Source organism: Spermophilus citellus, assembly GCF_964194105.1.
Source record: "Spermophilus citellus genome assembly, chromosome: 13".
Classification (NCBI taxonomy): Eukaryota; Metazoa; Chordata; class Mammalia; order Rodentia; family Sciuridae; genus Spermophilus; species Spermophilus citellus.
Genome location: NC_138193.1, coordinates 44,469,449 through 44,491,142, shown reverse-complemented (window position 1 = coordinate 44,491,142; position 21,694 = coordinate 44,469,449).

The window sequence follows — 21,694 nt, the reverse complement described above, 5'->3', positions numbered from 1 at the left end:
TTTGAAAGCAGAAATTGACTGGAAATATACACAACAATAAGATATTTTGCAAAAAACTTTAATTTGTGTCTCAAACCTAATGATAAAATCCTATAAAATTTATTTTTGGATCTGATCTAAGCAATTAGGAAAAAACTTGGAGAATTCTGATTAGTGGACATATATAAAACCAAACTTGACACGACAGAAATAAAGATCAATAGATGTGGATGGGTTTGTATGTGCAAGTGTGCATACATGTATGCTTTTAGAAAATGTGTTTTTATAAAAGTTTGCAAAATCGGTGTTTTATTCAATACAGTTATAGAAAGCAAAATTTCGTTGCTATAAATCATTACCTGTTTCACAAACAACAAAGAAAGGAGAATGTAAAAATAGGATCATATTTTAACTATAACTATTCATCCAAAAGGTTACATTTTCATTTATTAACTTAAAGATGGGTTTTCAATGATTTTCTCACTCATGTTCGGACTTGGGATGTTCAATGATCACTACATAATCATGAGAAAAACCATTCCTTTAACATTATAATTGTTATTATATTGTCTAGTGCTTTGTTCAAAACTGCTTTAATAATTACTTTGCCTTTGGATGCACCTTTCACTGTCTCTTCTTAGTCTTTCATTTCTACCACTTTAGAATGTTCTAGGATTACAGCTTTCTTTTCTCTAGAATCTACTTCAACTTTGGAATGCCTCCAGTATCAGCAGCCTGTTTTTTTGTCTTCTCCCAATTAGTTTTTTCCCCCGACATGATCTCCTCTATCTCCATCTTCATGGTACCTTCAACCTGACTTTTCCTCTTCTTGTTTTTCTCCCTTTCTCCACCCTTGACCTTGGGTACTTCTTCACCTTATGGCTGACTGTCAGCCTCCTGTCACTTCTTGTGTTTATTGGGCTGACACTCTATTTTCTTTGACTTTTCTAATTGTAGTCCCTTTTGTTCATTTTTTCTATTCTTCTGCCTCTCTTCCTTTCTTTCTGGATTACTCCACCTCTTCTTGCTCTTTGTGCTTTCATTTACTTTGGAGGATGGAGCCTTGGCAGAGATTTCTGCCACTGAGTTTTGTCAGTTGATGGCGTGACTGCTTATCTCCCTTCTCACTGTTTTTTTTTTTTTTCCTCCTTCACAAGAAGGGAATCTTCTGTTTTGAAAGCTTTCAGCTCATCTCTTCACATAAATGAAGGCACAAAGAAGGAATATAACTGCAAGATTCAAAAAAGATACCCCACACCTGCTCCCAAAGAGATTCCGTATGAACTTCTGTCCCATTCTGACAGGTTGCCTTTTCCCCTGGAGCATTATCAAACTACTCTTTGTACCGAAAGTTCTCTCACTTTACACTATTTTTTTTCAATCCATGACTGCTCTTTAATATCACCTTAATAGAATTTGCTTTCATAATCTTTGCTAACATGCCCAGATCTTCTCTTAAGGATTTCACATGGAGCAGTAGCTCGCCCACCCGCCACACCTCCTCAGTGGTAGTGTTTCTTTCCAGGATAAACAGGAGGAACTTCTCATATTTAACTAAGCTTCTATTTTTATCTGGTCATCAAGCAAAACCAAATACAAACACACATGCAACACATACATACACACACATACAATTAGTATGAACAAGAAAAAATAGGACATATGAAATGTATCCTGGAAATATAAAATTAGGAAGTGTGATCAGGGAAGGCTTCTCTGGGGAGATTGTTTGGTGTTTACTATGAGATAGAACCAAACATGAACAAGTTATTAAATGAACATTTTGAGTAGAAGAAATAGTGGGGGAAAGGAGCCTGGGATTGAAGTAGTCTCTGTTCATTTAGAAAATGCAAAGCAGGGGCTGGGGTTGTGGCTCAGTGGTATAGTGCTTGCCTAGCATGTACTAGATGCTGGGTTCGATCCTCAGCACCACATAAAAATAAATAAATAAAATAATGGTATTGTGTCCAACTAATCAATCTATCTATCTATCTATCTATCTATCTATCTATCTATCTATCTATCTATTCACATATACCTATATGGAGGGGGGGGTTCTGGGTGATGACTGAAGAGAAATAGGCTTCTTGGGAGAAGATGGAATGAGCATAGATCAACAGGAGCAATAAATCCATTACAGTCATTTTGCCATGTATATCAGGATAGTTTACACATCAAGTGAAAAAATGAGCTACTTCATCACAGTTCAGCTGGACACTAGCTCACTTAACTACTTATTTTAAAGGAGATCTTTGCTTCTTGGTGTATGAGTTCTCTGGGAATTCTCTGCCAGAGAACTGATTGTCAGTAGTGATTGAGGGAACTCTATATTGTGATGTCCCCAAACTGATAGATTCTATATACATCTTCACATTGAATCTTTGAACTTATATCTTTGTGTGCCCTTAAAATTGTGAGGCTCAGGAAAAAGGAAGTTTTCTCAAATTCATTTGCCAGTCATGGTACAAACTTTTCAACATTCCAATTGTAACTCTGGGCAACAAGAAGTGTTCTTATATCTGACTCAAATAATCAAATCACAAAGCTCCCCAGAATTTTCTCTTCTGAACAAAATAGTTTTTTCTTATTCCATGTTCAGGATAGGAGAAGATTGTATAACATCTAAAAAATGCTAACTATAACCGGGCGGGGTGGTGCACACCTGTAATCCCAGTAATTTGGGAGGCAGAACCTGAGGATCATGGGTTCAAAGCCAGCCTCAGTAACAGTGAGGTGCTAAGCAACTCAGTGAGACCCTGTCTTAATTAAAAAAACAAAATTAGAGCTACAAATGTGGCTCAGTGGTTGAGTGCCCCTGAGTTCAACCCCTAGTTTTTTAAAAAAAAGTCCTAGCTATAGGTAACATGCAACCGTGCCATAGAAAAGATATGTTTTACAATTAGGATTAACATTTTTTTTAAGAGAGAGAGAGAGAGAGAGAGAGAGAGAGAGAGAGAGAGAGGAGAGATAATTTTTTTAATATTTATTTTTCAGTTTTCGGTGGACATTTTAAAACACAGTCCAAATGCCTAACAGAATAGGTGTGTACTAATGTTATCTGTTGGCAGGTAATGGAGACTTTGCTGTATATGAAGCTTCTAAAAATAAAGTTGAATCCATCAGTAATTTGAGAGAACATGATCAAATGATAGAGTCTTATAAATATATTTTGTCCAATGTTTTTGAAAAATGATATCATACTTTAGTAATTGTTTGCAAAATCTCCTTAATGTTATTAAGACAGTTGTTCTATTGTTTTTATAATCATATTTCAAATAATCTAAAACAGAATTTTCTGTATCATAAAAAGTTCCTATACATGAAAAGTATCTTAAATCTTTACCTATGTATTTCAGTTCAACAAATATTTAAAAGCCTCTATTATAGGAATGGCTTGCTGGGGTATAAAAAGGTGAATTTAAAGTAGATTCTGTCCTCAGAAGCTGTATAACTCTATGATGAGAATCATAAAACCAGCATTTTCCTTTTGGGATGGTAGTATTGAAGCTCTAGTTGTGTTGGATAATGTGAGTCCATTTGAAGCATTCATACTTTGGTTTCATGGCTACATATACCTATATAATGCTATGCAGGGAGATTGACATTTCAAATATAAATATTTAAATGTAATTTATCCCACAAATTCAGCATACATTTTCATGTTATAAAATCTCACCCTACGTTCTTTTGATGATTTAACTTTCATCTACAGAAAACTGTTTGATAAAATTCTATTCTACACTAGATAAACAGTAATCATAGAATCAATGTTAGGCAATTGAATCTTCTTTTCCTGAAATATGGATTTTAAGAAAATGAATAAGGATATATAAATGTCTGGAGCCCATTCTAGTGTTACAGTTAAGTCCTCATGGGACTGTTCTTGATAACTGACTGTATCTGTTCCAAGCACTTATGTTCGATCTGCACTGATATGTGCCATTTCCCAAGTACAACTTCTAGCTTTTTTATGTTCAAATATTGCCCTACTAAATCTTGTTTTAAGTATATTCAAGCCATCATAACTGCATCTAAGTTATTCTGTTGGAGAATGTCAATTATAGCATTGGATGTGTTGACTAGTTCCTCAAAAGAATCCATATCAAGTGGAAAAGAGTGTTCATACTCTGGCATAGGACCTCACAATCCAAGGCATGCACTGGTAAACAAGTAAGTTACTTTGGCAGAATTTGCTCTCAATTACTGCCACAGATCATTGTGAAGAGCAAGAAGTGTTCAAAGGTCATATTTGAAAGTAGTCATAACTAAAGAAATTCAAAGCAAAGTAATTATGCAGTTAAAATACTTAAATGTCTTCTCAAACTGAACACTGAAATATAAGAAGCAGTTATGACTATAATTAAATAACTATCATTTTTTCCTATTGAATAATTAAGGTGGCCAAAAGCCAAACAGTGTTTCTACAGATTTATGAATTCTCAGCTTTGTTTGGTATCTTTTGGGGAACTAAAATTCATGCAGATAACCTAAATAAGAAAAGAGAACAGCCTGAAATGCTGAAATAGTATCATCTTAGAGAATCAGAAGGACCCTGATGCCCCCAAACTTCTCTTCTGCCGCAGCCTTTGCATTAGAAGTTGACTCTTCCTTTTTTGCTCTTGTACTGTTGAACGCTGCAGACTCCTGAGGGAATACCCTAGTAGTTGATACCTTCATTCCTCTATTATTTATCATTAAAACTGTAAATGGGCTTGAATCCTAAAACTGTAAATGGGCTTGAATCCTAGTATAGCCTAAATTGTAAAATGTAGAATATAATAAAAAGAAGAAAATTTTCTCAAGAAAATATTTGCCACAATTTATTAAAATCTGGGAAGGCATATGTGGAATGGACTTTATGGAGTTTGCTGAAGGAAGGAGTATACATTTTAGCACAGTTTTAATCAGAAGTTTTATGGTTTTGTGTATCAGAATCCATGTTTAATATACTAGTCCCTTTAGGCTAAAGAGTTTGGATCAGAGTGCAGGGTGACTTTTGCAAATGCAGAAGAAATAGTGGCCTATTCAAGAGAGGGGTAGAGGAGTGAATCAGAAGATAATAAAATTGGATCAATATATCAAATTAATCCACTGGCCCCACTCCTCAAACTATCCATGCAATTATCATAGGAAGTAATATCTTGTGGCATCAACTGGTCATATAGGCACTTTGATTTCAAATGAAAGTTTCTAAAATTTGTTGAAGCCTGGAATTCTGGTAGTCTGATGTGAGTTATCTTACTAGATGATGAATTTGGAGAATAAAATAAATCCGGTTGATTTAGAGATGGAATTACATGACAGGTGAGCCCCAGCTTCCGGTGGATTAATGTGACATCAAAGTCTCAAGTGTATCTTCCCGTCCCTTGTGCCTGATCAAAGAGATATTCTGTCCTGAAGATTTACTAGCTTCTAATACTGTGTCAAAGTTGTCAAGTAACTGGAACAATGAAAGAGAGATTGAGGGAGGCGATAAATCACTGATAAAACAATTTGGAAAAGAAATATGCACATAAGCATATCAGAATGACCCAGAATCAGACCACATGTGTCCCATATGAAGTGCTTACTGAAGACCTCACTGTGTGCACAGTGTTGCAGATGACTCCATGGGTTTCTTTTCAGCATCTTTTCCAGCACTGTCAGGCTTCATGAGTTAGTACCACTGAAAATATGGCCATGGTAGCAGGAGTAGAGCATATTCCTTGGCTCTCTAAGGCTGACCAGGTTACTATGTGTTTAATTTTCTGGCACTGATGACTATTATTGAGTCCCTGATACACTGCTATACCCTAAAGTATCCAAATAATTCCAAGGACAAATAGAACCAGTTAACTTTTCTTATCAATGAGTAAGTAAAAGATAGTTGTTCTCACTAGCATTAGACTGTATTTATCATGATAAGTTTTTTGGATTTGCTGAAAATATGATACAGCTTGCAATGTCTCTGAAGATTTAATAATGTAATGTATTTGAAGGTATCTGGCACATTACCAGATATATAGCAGGACTCACACAGTGCTCAAATTCATTTTTTGTTTTGCCTGATGTTTAATTAGCACAATGGCATAATTACTCATTAAAGAAATAAAAGATAAAGATTGAAAAAATGAGTTTGCCCCAGATAAAGAGAGGGATTTTAGAGTCTTTTCTAGTTATCTGTTTTAAATTCTCTCCAATGCAATGAATGTTAAAAAGAAATGATAACAACAAATTATCTTCATTTGCCCTTTTTTTCTGAAAAATTTCTTGATGTTTTAGAGCATCAAAATACTTGTTCACTTTATAATTAATATTTGTAAATATTAAAAGAGCATGGCTTTGATGTAAAAGTGAGTTAGTTGAAGAATAGCATCATTCTCCCCATGCTATGTGATTCTTCTTAATAACTCTAAGTGATTTCAACCGATTGCCTCAGTTACAATTGTCTGCAAATGTAACTGCAAACACTCTTACTTCATCAGCCTTGTAGAGAATAAGATAAATTAAGACATGCAAACCAAACAGTCCAAACTATGTTTGAGGAACTCCAGTAGACCTGTTCAAGTGCTCATTCTTATTTTCCATTTCCTGCCTGTCTCCTTGTTTGTCCTAACTGGAACCAGTATATTTAGATCATGTTTGCCTTTCCCTCTTGAGCATCTGCATCAACATCCTCTGGGTGATCATCAACAAATTTCCCTTCATATCCTTCCTTTTGTTTAGCATTTTTCTCATAAAGAAGCCACTTAACATATATATTAATTTAATTAATACTATCATCTTACTGGTTGTACATGATATCTTGTTGTAACAGCAATATTATGGTGGGAGGAAAACCAAAAAATGAATCAGTAGCGTTTGGTTCTAGTCCTGTCTCTTTCAATAATTAGCTTTTGACCTTGAGTAAGTCACTTAAATTTCTTCAGGAATTGAATGTGTTTTAAATACAAACTACTATAAAACAGTGACACATATTCACACATCTACATATCCACATGTGTTAATAATCTTTGAAAATAAAAATATCAAGAACAAAAGGTAATATTTTGGTTTTTTTATTCATTAATAAGAATTATTGATTTTTTTATTGGTTGTTCAAAACATTACAAAGCTCTTGACATATCATGTTTCATACATTAGATTCAAGTTGGTTTTGCATAATAATCTTTATGTGGTTAGAACAGTTCTAGTTATGGTTATAACATATTTTCTCAAGAATGTTTAAATATCTGTGTGTACCCCTACCCAAGTTTGCTACAAGTGATATGATTTGACAGCCCTTTAAATAATCTCTAATGCTACAAATAACTTTGTGATATTGTTGTACTATAATAAAAAAGATAAATCAAATTAAACATCAGGTTCAGGGACTTTGGGATAGTTTAACTTATTTAAGCAAACCATGTTTGTTGTATGGCTTCATTTAAAATACTTTTAACTGAGCTTAAAAACTAAGTCCTCAGAAATTAGACTTGTCTTTTTATTCAATGATATTAAATGATGAATTCAATGTTCAGTCACTTAATTATTAAATTAACCTAAAGTATAGGTTCATCTGAGACCTTGGTATATAGAGCACACCAATCTTTTGATCCCACATTTAGCTTGTTTAGGGTAATCATTTGCAATTGTTTCTTTTGTCTCAAAGGTAAATAAACTTCTCTAAAAAGTTTTCTTGAGATTTTAAACCCACAAGACTTTAATAAAATATTAAAATGACATTAAAAATTAAACTGTGTATGCAAAGAATTTCCTTAAATGGAAAAACTAATTCGAAATCATCTGGTGGTTGAAAGTATTCTTCATTTTCTGGCCTCCAATACAAAATTTCCATGAGTTCCAAAGGAAGTTTTCATGATTTATTCACTCATGCATTTACTTTTGATTGTGTTTTATATTCTGAGCTACCCAGAAACACCCTAGGAAAGAAGAAAATGGACCTGAATTCACCCTGCTATCAGTGTGAGAAGGATGTCCACATTGTTAGAGTTTCCACAGGTTGTGAGGCAAACAGCAAAAGAGAAAAGAAAGACTAAAATAAAAAAGGAAATAATAAGTGGTTTTCTGGGGTAGATAATGAAAGCACTATTATGTGGGAGTATGGGAAACATTGTGATCATTTTCATTTGCAGATTGCAGCTAATAATTTTACTATTGGTGAAAGAGAAGTTCTAAGAACTAATTAAAATCATTGACATTAATGCTAGCAAATGTACTTGCAACCAGCACAAATAGGCTTGTAATTTGAGGGCATGTTCTGTGCTCACAGCAGCTGAGATGAGGCTATAATTTAAAGATCACTGTTCAAAAGAGTGCCAAAGACCCATGGGAAGCTAAAAGAAAGACGATTACTCCCCTGCTAAAATGAAGGCCAAATCCGCCTTTTGAGTTCACAGGTGAGTTAACAGGAGATCCAGCCTATGATTAAAAGTTCACTTGGTCTGAAATCCGTCTTGGTGATTGCCAGGCAATTATGAGTAGCATCTGTTTGGGAGTGGAGAAGATGAGAGGCACAATTGATGCTTATTGGGAAACACAAAGAGTGTCTCAACTACTTAGGCCTTGCATTATACAATGCAAGAGGCTCCCTGGAAGGCTGTGTAATACCCTTTCAGGGACCTGACCTAAGAGTTGGAGAATAAACCAAAGGCCCAAATAAAACTTATAAATAAGAGAATCCTGAACAAAGTACCATAGAGATCAGGACAGACAATTGGAAGAAGTGATTTTGACCCTAGGTACAAGTATGATTGCACAAATGGTGCGACCCTACTTTGTGTACAACCAGAGAAGTGAGAAATTGTGCTTATTTGTGTACAATGAATCAAAGAGACTTCTGCTGTCATGTATAACTGATCAGAACAAATAAATAAATAAATTTTTAAAAAAGAAAAAAAAAGAAATGATTTTGAGAAAGATTTTCAAGATAGGTAAGAAATTAAAAAAAACAATGAAAATAAACAGAACTAACAGTGTAATCAAAGGCATAAAAGAAAAACATTGTCCTGTGTTTCGGGAATAGTGGGCAATCACCTTTATAGAATGTGGTATGCATATAGTAGCAAGAAGAGCTGAAGGTGGGAAGCTAACTAGTTGTACAGTCAGTGATGTTGGCAGGCTAAGACATTTGTACTTAATTCAGAAGATAACAAGTACTTAGGTTTACCAGTCGTGAATGAAGTGGGCTGGATTTTGAAACTATTATTTCATATCACAAATGATATTCTTGGACATGTAGATGAAAACAAAAACTCCCCAGGAATGAGTTAAGGAAAATGGTCCTACTTAATAATGTTTAGCAGAATTCTTGAAGTAGTCTCACAGCTAAATATATACTTCTAATCTGTCACACCTGAATATACACTTAATTGTGTGTAGCCCTCAAATATGTGTTGGAAATTGAAGTAAAAATTGTCAGGCCTGTATTCCTATGTCACATCTCACTTATTAATTTCAGTGCAAATGTGTTGGTGACCTAAAGAGGACTACTTTACAACTCTTCTTGGAAAGCAAAGTAATTATCCTGGTAGTTAGCAGAGAGTAATCTTTAGTTGATGGGCCATTGGAATAACCTAGCAAAGTAATAATAAGTGTTGGATGAAGGTGGGTATTTTACATGTATGAAAAAGTCATTGCAAATATAGAGACCTTAGTCAGTTGAAAATCCATATATATTTAGTATCTAAATTCTACTATATTTTTAGTAATAAAAATTAATTAATAAAACTAAAGTTAAAAACTAAAGTTTAATTAGTTAATTAATTGAACTTCACAACAGGTTTCTTGACTTTTCAGTAGTCCCTTCGGATTACATTTGGTACTTACTAAATTTAGCTTTAGTTTGTCTTTCTGGATATATTTAATACATCAGACTCATACAGCTTCTGTCCATGACTCCAGTCAGTTGATTGTTGACAGGGACTGAAGAGCCTATCAAGATGAAAGAAAAGACACAGGGAGTCCAAAACTTGGTGCAGCTAAGGACATTTAATATTTGCAAGCACAGCATTTTATAGTTTACAGTGGGTTCCCAACTGTGGAATGCAACCTTGAGGTTAGGCAGACAATATACTAAAATATCTTTTTGTAAAAAAATGCTATGTTTACATTTGTACCCTTAATCTTTATCTGAGATCTATACTAGCAGCTAAGCATAAGATAACAGGAACATTCCCCAAAATAATTCCACCACAAAGGAAAGGCATGGAACACGTCCACAGTCTCAAGAGGAACTTATGGCAAGTCTGACCATGTCAACTAAGCATGTCCTGAGAACAGTCTGCTGTTCTTGCTTGTTCTCGCCTGCCAAGAGCTCAGAGGACATTAACTACTTAACATCTGTGGTTCTACCACACTCCTTGAGATCTAAGACAATCCCATCAGATGATGTCAAACCTGTCTTTGTGTTTAAAAACTCACCGCTATTGTTAAATTTCACATTCCACAACCTAAGGGAATTTTGTATCAGCATGCCAGGACTTGATGTGGGCAGAATAGAAAGGGATGCTGTATCACATACTTATGTGATCATGAACATTGTTGGGTTTTCTTAAATGTGAATAGTGACTAAGGAAGGAGATCTTATTCTTTATTTATCCTTCAGATCCTATCTACTTCATAAAAGGAATCCAGGAAAGTTCAATTAGAGCTATCTTTCTGATTGATTCATTGTTGAGCTGCAGAACTACCAAATAAGTAGTAGTAGTAGTAGTAGTTATTATTATTATTATTATTATTATTATTATTTTGTATCTCTCCTCTAAGGCTTGTAACAAGTTCTAAATTATGAGACAGTTTATATATATATATATATATATATATATATATACATACATACATATATACACACATATGTATATAAACATATATATACACAAATGTGTGCACACAGCTATACATATATATTTGTATATACATATTTTGTATACATAATTGCAAATATATGTACATATTTGGGAAATAAGTAAGATGAGAAGGCTGAAAGTACACACAGATGCTAATTATATTTGTGCTTACATTCAGGGCATACATATACATGCAAAAAAACTTAGGTAAGCATAAGCTTAAAAGAAATACCTTAGAATCAGATTGCCTCTGTTCTATCTTTGTCTTTTTTATTAATTACTTTATTTTAATTAGGTATATATGACAATAGAATGCATTTTGGTTCATTGTACACAATGTAGCATCACACCATATATGCAGTCATACATGTACTTAAGGTAATGATGTCCATTTCATTCCACCATCTTTTCTGCCCCCATGCACATTCCCCAAACTCCCTCCCCTTTGCCCCATCAAAATTCCTCTATTTTTCCCCTACCTCCCCTGTCCCTGTTATGGATCTGCATCCACTTATCAGAGAAAACACTCAGCCTTTGGTTTTTGGGGATTGGCTTACTTTGCTTAGCATGATATTCTCAAACTCCATCCACTTACCTGCAAATGCCATAATTTTATTCTCTTTTAGTATCCATTGTGTGTATATACCACAGTTTCTTGATCCATTCATCTATTAAAGGGCACTTAGTTTGCTTCCACAGTTTAGCTATTGTGAATTGAACCGCTATGAACATTGATGTTGCTGCATTGCAATTATATGCTGATTTTAAGTCCTTTGGGTATAGAGGAGTGGGATAGCTGGGTCAAATGGTCATTCCATTCCAACTTTTCTAAGGAATCTCCATACTGCCTTCTAGATTGGTTGCACCAATTTTCACTCCCAACAGCAATGTATGAGTGTGCCTTTTCACCAACATCCTTTTATTTATTTTTGTTTGTATTCTTGATAATTGCCATTCTGACTGGTGTGAGATGAAATCTTAGAATAGTTTTGATTTGCATTTCTCTAATTACTTGAGATGTTGAACATTTTTTTTCAAATATTTGTTGATCAAATGTATATCTTCTTCTGAGAAATATTTAGGCAGTTATATCATACTAGACAAAGGCACCGAAAACATACATTGGAGAAAAGACAGTCTCTTCATCAAATGGTGCTGGGAGAACTGAAAATTCATATGCAGCAAAATGAAAATAAACCCCTGTCTCTCACTCTGCAAAAAACTCAACTCAAAGTGGAACAAGGACTTAGGAAATAGTCCAGAGACCCTTCGCCTAATAGAGAAAACTGTACACCCAAATCTTCATCATGTAGGATTAGGCCCTGACTTCCTTAACAAGATTCATAAAGAGCAAGAAATAAAATCAAGAATTAATAAATGGAATGGAAGCAAACTAAAAAGCTTCTTCTCAGCAAAAGAAACAATCTATGAAGTGAGCAGAGAGTCTACATTTTGGGAGCAAATTTTTGCCACACACACATCAGATAGAGCACTATATAAAGAACTCAAAAAATTCAAGACCTAAAAAACAAACAACCCAATCAATAATGGACTAAGAAAGACACTTCTATCTTTGTCTTAATACTTAACTTGGAAAAGTTAACTGTACTGTATAAGCCTCAGTATCCTCATCAAAATAACAGTATTAAAATTGTTTACCTTATTAGAATTTGTAGGAAAAATAATGAGGTAACTCATTTAAAAGTTTGAGTCTATGTTCACAGTCAACATTATTTGACTATCTTTAAAAGTGGGTGATTTAAATAATTATTCAGTATAATAAGGCAGAATTAGTTATCTCTATCCACCTCCTAATCTTTGGCTACCTGGATATGGGAAGGAAAAATTGTCAGGAAGGAAATTGTTGAAAATAGGTCTGTATATTTTATCTCACATTTAAAATAATAGTATCTAAATAATATACTAGGCAAATAGTAAAAGATATATGAAATAATGACTTTCTACTGGTAAAACTGGATTTAGATATTCTTCTTGAATTGTTTTGCTCACATGAGAAGAAACTATGTTAGAGTGTAATGTTAAAATGCTTTGTTTAAAAACATTTTCTTAGTTCTTACTGCTTATAATATAAAAGAACATATAGGAAATGCCATGACTTCATTTTAAAGAGTAGAGAAGTCTGACTTTTTGTGGCTTTTGTGTGGATTTGGAAAAGTTAATTAATATTTACTAGTTATCAGAAAAATATCTGCACTATGCTATAGAGTTGTTTAAAATTAAATGACATTACTTAGAAAAAATACTTGAAAAAGTGACAGTATGAGGCTTTAAATATAAATAGTAGACAAATGTCAATTAATATTTGCAGGTATATATCTCATTATACCTACTAACTTTCCAGGATTTTTAAATGTTTATTTTTGGAATATGTTATATGTGCCAAAAAGCATGAAAGGTTTTGGGGGAGATAATTGTGCACAGTTTCTCTAGTCTCTTATTCTATATATTCAAGAAGCTCCATATTGACTTGTAATTTCCAAAGCAATCTATGGAGATATGCTTTTAGACCCAAGTGTTCCACAAAAACTATTTGTTTAATAAGAGACTGAAAGAAATGAGTTGAGAAAGTTGCTTTGCATTCTTCTACTAGGAGTGAGACATGATTTGATGTGTTTAATGTTGACAGTGGATCAAAATTTTTAGAAAGTGCATTGCCTGCTTGTGTGTATGTGTGTGTATGTGTATTCACGCACACACAACCTTAAGAGGTTAATTGAACTTTCTTAGGCATTAATACGCAAAATGCTGTGGGTTATTTTTCTGACATTCCTTGGACAAGTTGTAGGAAACTTTGCACTAAACACTGGACAGTTTTTAATTGGGATGACTATGAAGCAAAATAAAAGTGTTTGTCATTGTTTTTAATTAAAATTATCTAAGAACTAGCTGACATTTTAAACATTTTAATGAGCATTATTTTTCAAAGTGGCAAAAATTTTAAAGTTCCCATTTTAATGAGAAAATTTATTTTCATAGTAGGTTCAGCTCTTTGGTTAGACAACTCTTGCTGTGATTTAATTCAGTGTGGTTTAATGTCTTCCTTGCAAATCCAGATTATTTTCTTATGTACCCATCATGTCACTGAAATTTCTCATCATTATAAGAAGTTTAACAATATGAACTTAACTTACTTTTCACTGAAAATTTACCTCTATTTTCTCTTTCCTCTCACATCCTCCCTCAAAAAAAAAAAAATGGCCTATTATCCATTTTGGCTTTTGATATTTACCTAAGAGCCCAGTGAACATTTCAATTTCCATTGTTTGTTCAATGCTTCTACAAATATATTCATCCATTTGTTCATTTATTCATACAATATTTTCCAAGTGGCACTGTGTCAAGCACTGATATACGCCCCTGGTTATGCCAGTGAACTAATGGAAATGGTGAGAATGATCACATTTTATGAATTGCGACCACCTGCGTGCGTAGTTGTAAAGGAAAAGATGAGTCATAGGCATTTTCAAGATTTTCAGTCTAAGCAACTCAAGGATAGATTGACTACCAACAGCACTAAAGAGATTGAGTAAAGCAGGTTTTTGACATAAGCAGATGTGGAAATGGGAGAAGGCAGAAGTTTAATTGGGGGAATTGTGATTTATATGTCCTATTGCACATCAAAATGGAGATAAACTTAGAACATGAGACTAAATGAAATTGCCACTGTCAATTAGTATTGAGGCAAAAGAACTGAAAATGGAGTTCTAAGGCACTCTGATAGTAAGAGGTTGGTCAGAAGAGGATGTGCCAGCAAGAAGAAGAATGGAGTGGTGGGAAGAAAATCCAAGTCTGCAGCTTGACAGAAATTTTTTGGGGGGATGGGGAAGGTACAAGTTCATGTGCTGTATTTTCTAGAATATATTGATTGAACTTATAAAAGTCACCTTTTCCTGCCCTTGTTTTTATATTTCCTTCTGAAATGTGTGTCAGGGTTGAAATCATATTAGGAGCCCCTATCTTCCAAACATCATCTATCTGCTTCCCTCACCTTTGAATGGAGAAGTCCAAATTGTGCATTTAAAATTACATTTTAATTCAATTTGTATTACTCTGGTAGACTGATACATGTTTTAAAATATATATCTTCCTTTTACTATTGGGATTATCTGTATGATTCTTCTATCTCCTTCACCATTGCAGAAATGATAGTTTAAAAAATACTTTATGCCTAATTTTCATTTGGTGAATTTATCTGATTTGACTTTAAAGAAAAAGCTGAATTTTAACATATTGGCTTGAAAATGGAAGAAGTATATAACGTTTGCAGTGAGTTAAACTGTTTGTTTATTCTGATTTATTCATTCATTCATTTTCATTTTGTCTACACTGAAAAAATGCTTATATGAAGCACAATCAATAAAGTGCAACCATTGAAACATCTACAGAATAATGAATGTAAGGAAGAATACTGTACAACCAACTTTAAAAAAACATTAATTGGATTTTAGGGAGTATAATTTTAATGAGAAAGTTCCCAGTACTATTCCAGACATGTGAAACTCAATATATCAAATCTCCATTTGGCTGAGAGAAAATCTTTTTGGATGGCATTAAATGATGATACAGATATGAGGTCAATATAGTCTCCTAATTTCTGCTCCTGCTTTACAAAGAAGCTATGGGTCATTTGGCATAAGATAAGCTCTTATGCCAAATAACATCACTTTCCAACATCAGTCATGATTTCCATTTCCATTCAATAGTCCCTTTTCTTCTGTGTACAAATTTAATTTCTTTATTTGTGCCTTCTTTACTCTTCCATGATAGAAGGTTTGCGAAGTTGGGTATGAAAAATCCTACTCTGAACTGTGACTTTAATCATTTGGAGATGTATGACTTTATGTCTGAAATTGGATCCTTAGCAGTTATTCCATGGTTGTGAGAATTAAGTAGTTTCCGACAACATTATAGAGCTCAATAATGTAAATGTAATACTGTTAATGATATTACCTAAGAAAATATTATTTGAACCTATAATAAATATCATCTCTCTTTTCCTCTTAGCCTCCTTTCATGAAACCCTCTCACCACCTATCTCTCTGAGCTTCTATGGTGATGAAGTGATCCTCATGTCATGGAATCTCCTTTCCCCTCTCTTTTCCCCAGGCTCTATACTATTGAACATGTCCTTTCAGTTCTCTAATCAGAACTTCTTAACAATTCATTTTCCTTTTTTGTTCACCTAAATGTGAGTTCTAGTTATAAGTCTAGAAAAAAATTTATCTGCTTTTCCCATTCAACCTTTTCTTCCTCAAACACAATTTTCCTCAAAGGTTTTCTTTTACAAAAATAACTGTATTAAGAAAATAAAAAAATACATTTAAAATAGTAGAAATATTTAATAGCAACCAAAGCAAATAATAAAATTTGGGCTGGGCATAGTGGTGCATGCCTGTAATCCCAGCAGCTGGGGAGGCTGAGGCAGAAAGATACTGAGTTCAAAAGCAGACTGAGCAACTTAGCAAGGCCCTAAGCAAGTTAGTGAGATCGTATTTCTAAATAAAAAATAAAAGGGGTGGGGATGTTCCTCAGTGGTTAAGCACCCTGAGTTCACTCCCTGGCACCAAAAAAAAAAAAAAAAAAGATTGTCTAGGATTTATGAATTGTGGAGATTGTGGTTGTTCTGCCTGAGAGATTATTTTACTAAGTGTGTTTTCTTTGGGGAAATGGAAATCACTTTTTTTCTAATCTAAGCAGCTTATAAAACTTAAAACCAAAGGACTTGCCACCTGGATTACATAGAAATAAAATAGTTTAAAGCCTTGTATAGAAAAGCAGTACCTAGGTTTCCTTACTGCTACTTACTGAGAATCTTCTAATTTATCTGAGATATTGGATGTTTGCCTCTTCCCAGACTGTTTCCATGACTTGACTCAATTCCAACTGTCAATTCTACATTCAAGTGAAACTTCCCACTTTTGACAATGTCACATAAATATTAAAGCAAAAGGAGATCAAACATATAAACGTGTGCATATATATCAACATAGTGACATGAGAGATATGTATACTTATACATATATATGCTTATGTGTTTATATATGTGTGCACATGTGTAGAATTGCAGATATATGTGCATATAATTCTAGTAAAAATCTATAAGTTTTCTCAATGTCAAATGATAGAGAAATATAGAAGAGTGATGCATACTGTAGTGTTGACTATTGCATAGATTTTAAGGGAGCAAGTTAGATTTACAACTATTAATGAGAAAGTTACCATGATGAATTGCTGAATGAGAAAATCAAGTGGCATTTCATGAGGATAGATTTTTTAAAAAAAGATGTAAAAATCTTTATAATAATGATCAATAAATACATAAATGAGAAAAATATTAGAACCAGGCTGCTTTGCTTAATTGGATGCATATGTCATTGTATTTTAAGAACTCCAATACAGTCATTGGTAATATTAGTAATAAGAAATTTCTACCAAATCACTAGGGCAAAAAGAATAGAGGGAAAAAAATCTAGAAACCAAGTGAAACAGCAAATATGACAAATTTGAAGGTATTAAACAAGGTATGATTTACATCTTGAATTTTATACTGTATTTTATCTACCAGTGTATGACTTCCTTATTTGCAATTGGTGTAATACTATTCTTTTTTCCATTATTAAAATATTGAATTTCATTAAAAATGGTTGTCTTCCTTCCTTGCTGAATTGTGAACTCTAAGATTTAAAGGTGTCATACATTTGTATATCTTGACTTTCCAAAACAAAATATTTACACTATAAATATACACTCAATGAGTGAATACATAAGTGAGTGAATAAATTAATTATGCATATACTTGGTGTATAAACTCCATAGATGTAGTATATATCTAAAAAAGGAACCAATATTTTCATAACTTAGAAAACTCTGGGAAATGGGTTTTGATTGCAATAAACATGAATTACATTTCAGTTTTGTCATATTTGCTGTGTCGCTTGATTTCTAGATATTTTCCTCTATTCATTTTGCCCTAGTGATTTGGTAGAAATTTCTTATATTACCAGTGACTGTATTAGAGTTCTTCTTGTTCATTATTCTGCAGAAATTTTCCCTATGCCTTATCCAGGAGAAAAAAAAGAACTATTGATTAAATAAGTTTGGGAATACTAAGAATTATATCTTCTACTTGAGTAATTATGATCCATAATGCTATGATTAGTATTAGCTTGAAAACTCTAAAAATTCTAATTAAAAAGAATCACTAAATATATTTTAATTAGTTAAGTATATAGCCAGTTAAATGTGTGTGATGTCTGTGATATTTGTGTGTAACATAACTTCATACTTTCTATACCTTTGAATGAGAAAAATCTCCACATAATATCATTTAAAATGTCAAAGTTGAAATGGAATCTATTTTCATACATTGGATTTTGAAATTTCACTAAAAAAATTCAAGCCAATATAATTCTTTGTCAGATATTTTAAATATTGCACATACAACCTGTAGAGTATTATAAGAGTTAGAAAGGCACATTACCAATTACATTGAAATTATTTATTATGATTTTCAAAATTCCAGAGTATCTCTATATTAAACCTTATTCATCTCAAGATTTCTCAGTTCATTAGTTCCCTTGTTGTTCCAAATTTTTTTTCTTTTAATGACTTAATTTTTCACACTGTTTTTTCCTAAAGTGAAAGGAAAATTAAACTCTCATTAATTCCAGGAAAAATTACTTTATGCATAATTTGGAATACATATGTGTGTATGTGTGTGTGTGTACACAAGCATATAGATGTTTATTAACATACACAAACACACACACCTCACACACATATGTATATCACAATATATTTCTCACTTGTGATATGGTCATATCAATAGTATACTCTTTATAATTTTGTTGTGAGAACTAACTTTTCTAATATATTTAAAGGTCTTGAATGGTAACAGGAACACAGTAAATACTTCATAAAAGCTACCTATTATATTGTAGGTATAATTTAAAGAACACATAATTTATGGATGGAATAAAGTATTATATATATGAATTGACATATATACACATATTTAATATCAACTTTGCTGTAATTACCTGATCATTATAATAATCATCTTGGCCCCAATCATTGATCTCTTGTTTAAAATTGAGCACATCTAGAGGCAGTGGCAGGCGCCTATAATACCGTTGGCTACAGAGGCTGAGAGAGGAGGATCTCAAGTTCAAAGCCAGCCTCCGTAAAGCGAGGAGCTAAGCAACTCAGTGAGAACCTGTCTCTAAATAAAATACAAAATAGGGCTGGGGATGTGGCTCAGTAGTCAAGTGCCTATGAGTTCAATCCCTGGTACCAAAAATAAGTAAATAAATAACCAAACAAACAAATAAATACATAAAAATAGAGCACAAAACCCACTGAGTTTGGCTTCTTTCATGTTGCCAGTTATTCTTTTGATTTGATTGGCTTGTCTGTGCAACAGTGGTTCATTTCCTTTTTATTGCTGAGCCATATTTAATACTTTGAGCATACTCATGCTTAGTATAATCCTTTAAAATCAAATATTTTATAATCCATTAAAAAAACTCTACTTATTTAATCAATAAGTTTATTTGTGATGCTGGGGATGGAACCCAGGGCTTCTCACATGCTGGACAAGCGCTCTATAATACTGAGCTACACTCCTAACTCCATTTTAAATTTTATTTTGAGCTAGAGTTTCCCTAAATTGCCTAAATTGATCTTAAATTTGTAATCCCCCTGCCTCAGCTTTCCTTGTTGCTGGGATTACAGGTGTGTACCAACATACTCAGCTTATTTTTATTCTTAAATCTTGTTGGGAGTCGCCCAGGCTCCAAAGACTAACTTCCTCATCCCCCAAGAAGAGCCATCCAATGGTGAGCCCTGCTGGCTCACATGATCCTTACCCACAAATCAGACTAGCCCTGCTGGCTCACATGATCATTACCCACCAATCAGAAAGCACCCCATGCCTACTGTCAAACCTTTCAACCATTAAACTGTCACAACTGTCAAACCACCCATGGCTCTATAAATATGCAGAGTTGTTCCTCAATAAATGGGCATTTTCTCTGATGATGAGCCTTGTTCGTTCTTCCAAATCTTATTTCAGGAGACATATTTTTTTTTAGAGAGAGTGAGAGAGGAGAGAGAGAGAGAGAGAGAGAGAGAGAGAGAGAGAGAGAGAATTTTTTTTTAATATTTATTATTTTTTAGTTCTCGGTGGACACAACATCTTTGTTGGTATGTGGTGCTGAGGATCGAACCCGGGCCGCACGCATGCCAGGCGAGCACGCTACCGCTTGAGCCACATCCCCAGCCCAAGGAGACATATTTTTAAGGTTAAGTTCACAAAATGAGGTTTCTGGGTTAGATAGTGAAAAAATAATGCTAGATTCAGATCAAAATTATGTGTACAAAATTATATTTCCATTGGTGATATATACAAGTTCCTATTCTTTCCCACCCAGGACAAGAGAGTTTTAAGCTTCCAATTGTTTACTACATAAATGATTAAATATGCATACATAAGCATATATGTAGGAAAATTATTATCCTTTCTTAATTTGGATTTTGAGTTAATGTATCATTTCTCATATACAGCTGTTAAAGGTATTCACCATATTCCGTTTGAGAATTATAATTTATTTTAAATTTACTTTTTTTAATTAGATCTCTAATTTTACTCAGTATATAATGAATCCAATTTATATTTTTAAAATATGCTATGCTGTTACTTAAAAATCCATATTTGCTCCAAAGATTTGTAGATGCCTCATTACAATGCATTAGATTTTTATATACACTTGGTATTATTTCTGGATTTTCTAGTGCTCCATTTGTTCCAATACTAGTGTAGCACTGTGTAATTGTAAATGTGTACTAAATCCATAAAGCTTCCATAGTAGATTATGACCAAATGGGAAGCTTCTGCCAAAATATAGAGAGATTGCTTTATAATTTTGGAGGCTTGAAGTCCAAAATGAAGCTATCTTTGTCTCTGCTACCTTCTGCTGGTTGCTGGCAAACCTTCCTGTTAGTTGGTTTAAATATGGATCACTTCAATCCCTGCCTCCCACATCCTATAACCTTCTTCCTGTGTCTCTTGACATCATCCCCTCTCTGTGTCTGACTCTGTCTCTTCTCATCTTCTTCAAATGACTTGGATGTTATTGGAATAGGTCCTGCTGTAATTAAGACTTCTTCTTACACATATAATGTTAATTACATCAGCAAAATACCCAATTCCCTACAAGGTCATATTAACAGGTACTGGGGTATTAGGACTTGGGCATATTTAATGGGGGATCACCGTTTAACCTACAGCAAAATATTGTATACGATGTCTTAATATCGGACTGTACAATGATTGTGTTATTTTTTTTTTGGGGGGGGGGTTTCCAGCTTGTGGCATTTCCGTTTTCCTTATGAACTTTCTTATCTATTCCAAATCTACAAAAGACATTGTTGCTATTTTTATGGAGAACTCATTAAGTTGAACAAAGCAGGAAAACTTGACATCTTTATGACCTTGAATCATTCTGTCCAAGAATAAAAGATTTCTTTCCACTTTTTCAAGACTACTTATATGTATTTTTTGAGCATTTTAAATTTCATTTAGGGTTCTTAATTTGTTCATTACTGTCTAAAAATATTGTATCTAATTAGTTGCTATTTTAAATGAGAATGACTTTTCTTTGCATTTTCCAGATGGTTAATTCTGAGTATTGAAAGGTTATTAATTTTTATATTAACTTTATATCCTATTACCTTCATGATTTCTCTACTATTTAAATTAGTTTTATCATTGAAGGTTTTAGATTTCCTTAATTGTATCATCTGCAAATAGTTTTTACATTTTGCTTAATAATTCTTATTATATTATTTGTTTTATCTTGCTTAATTAT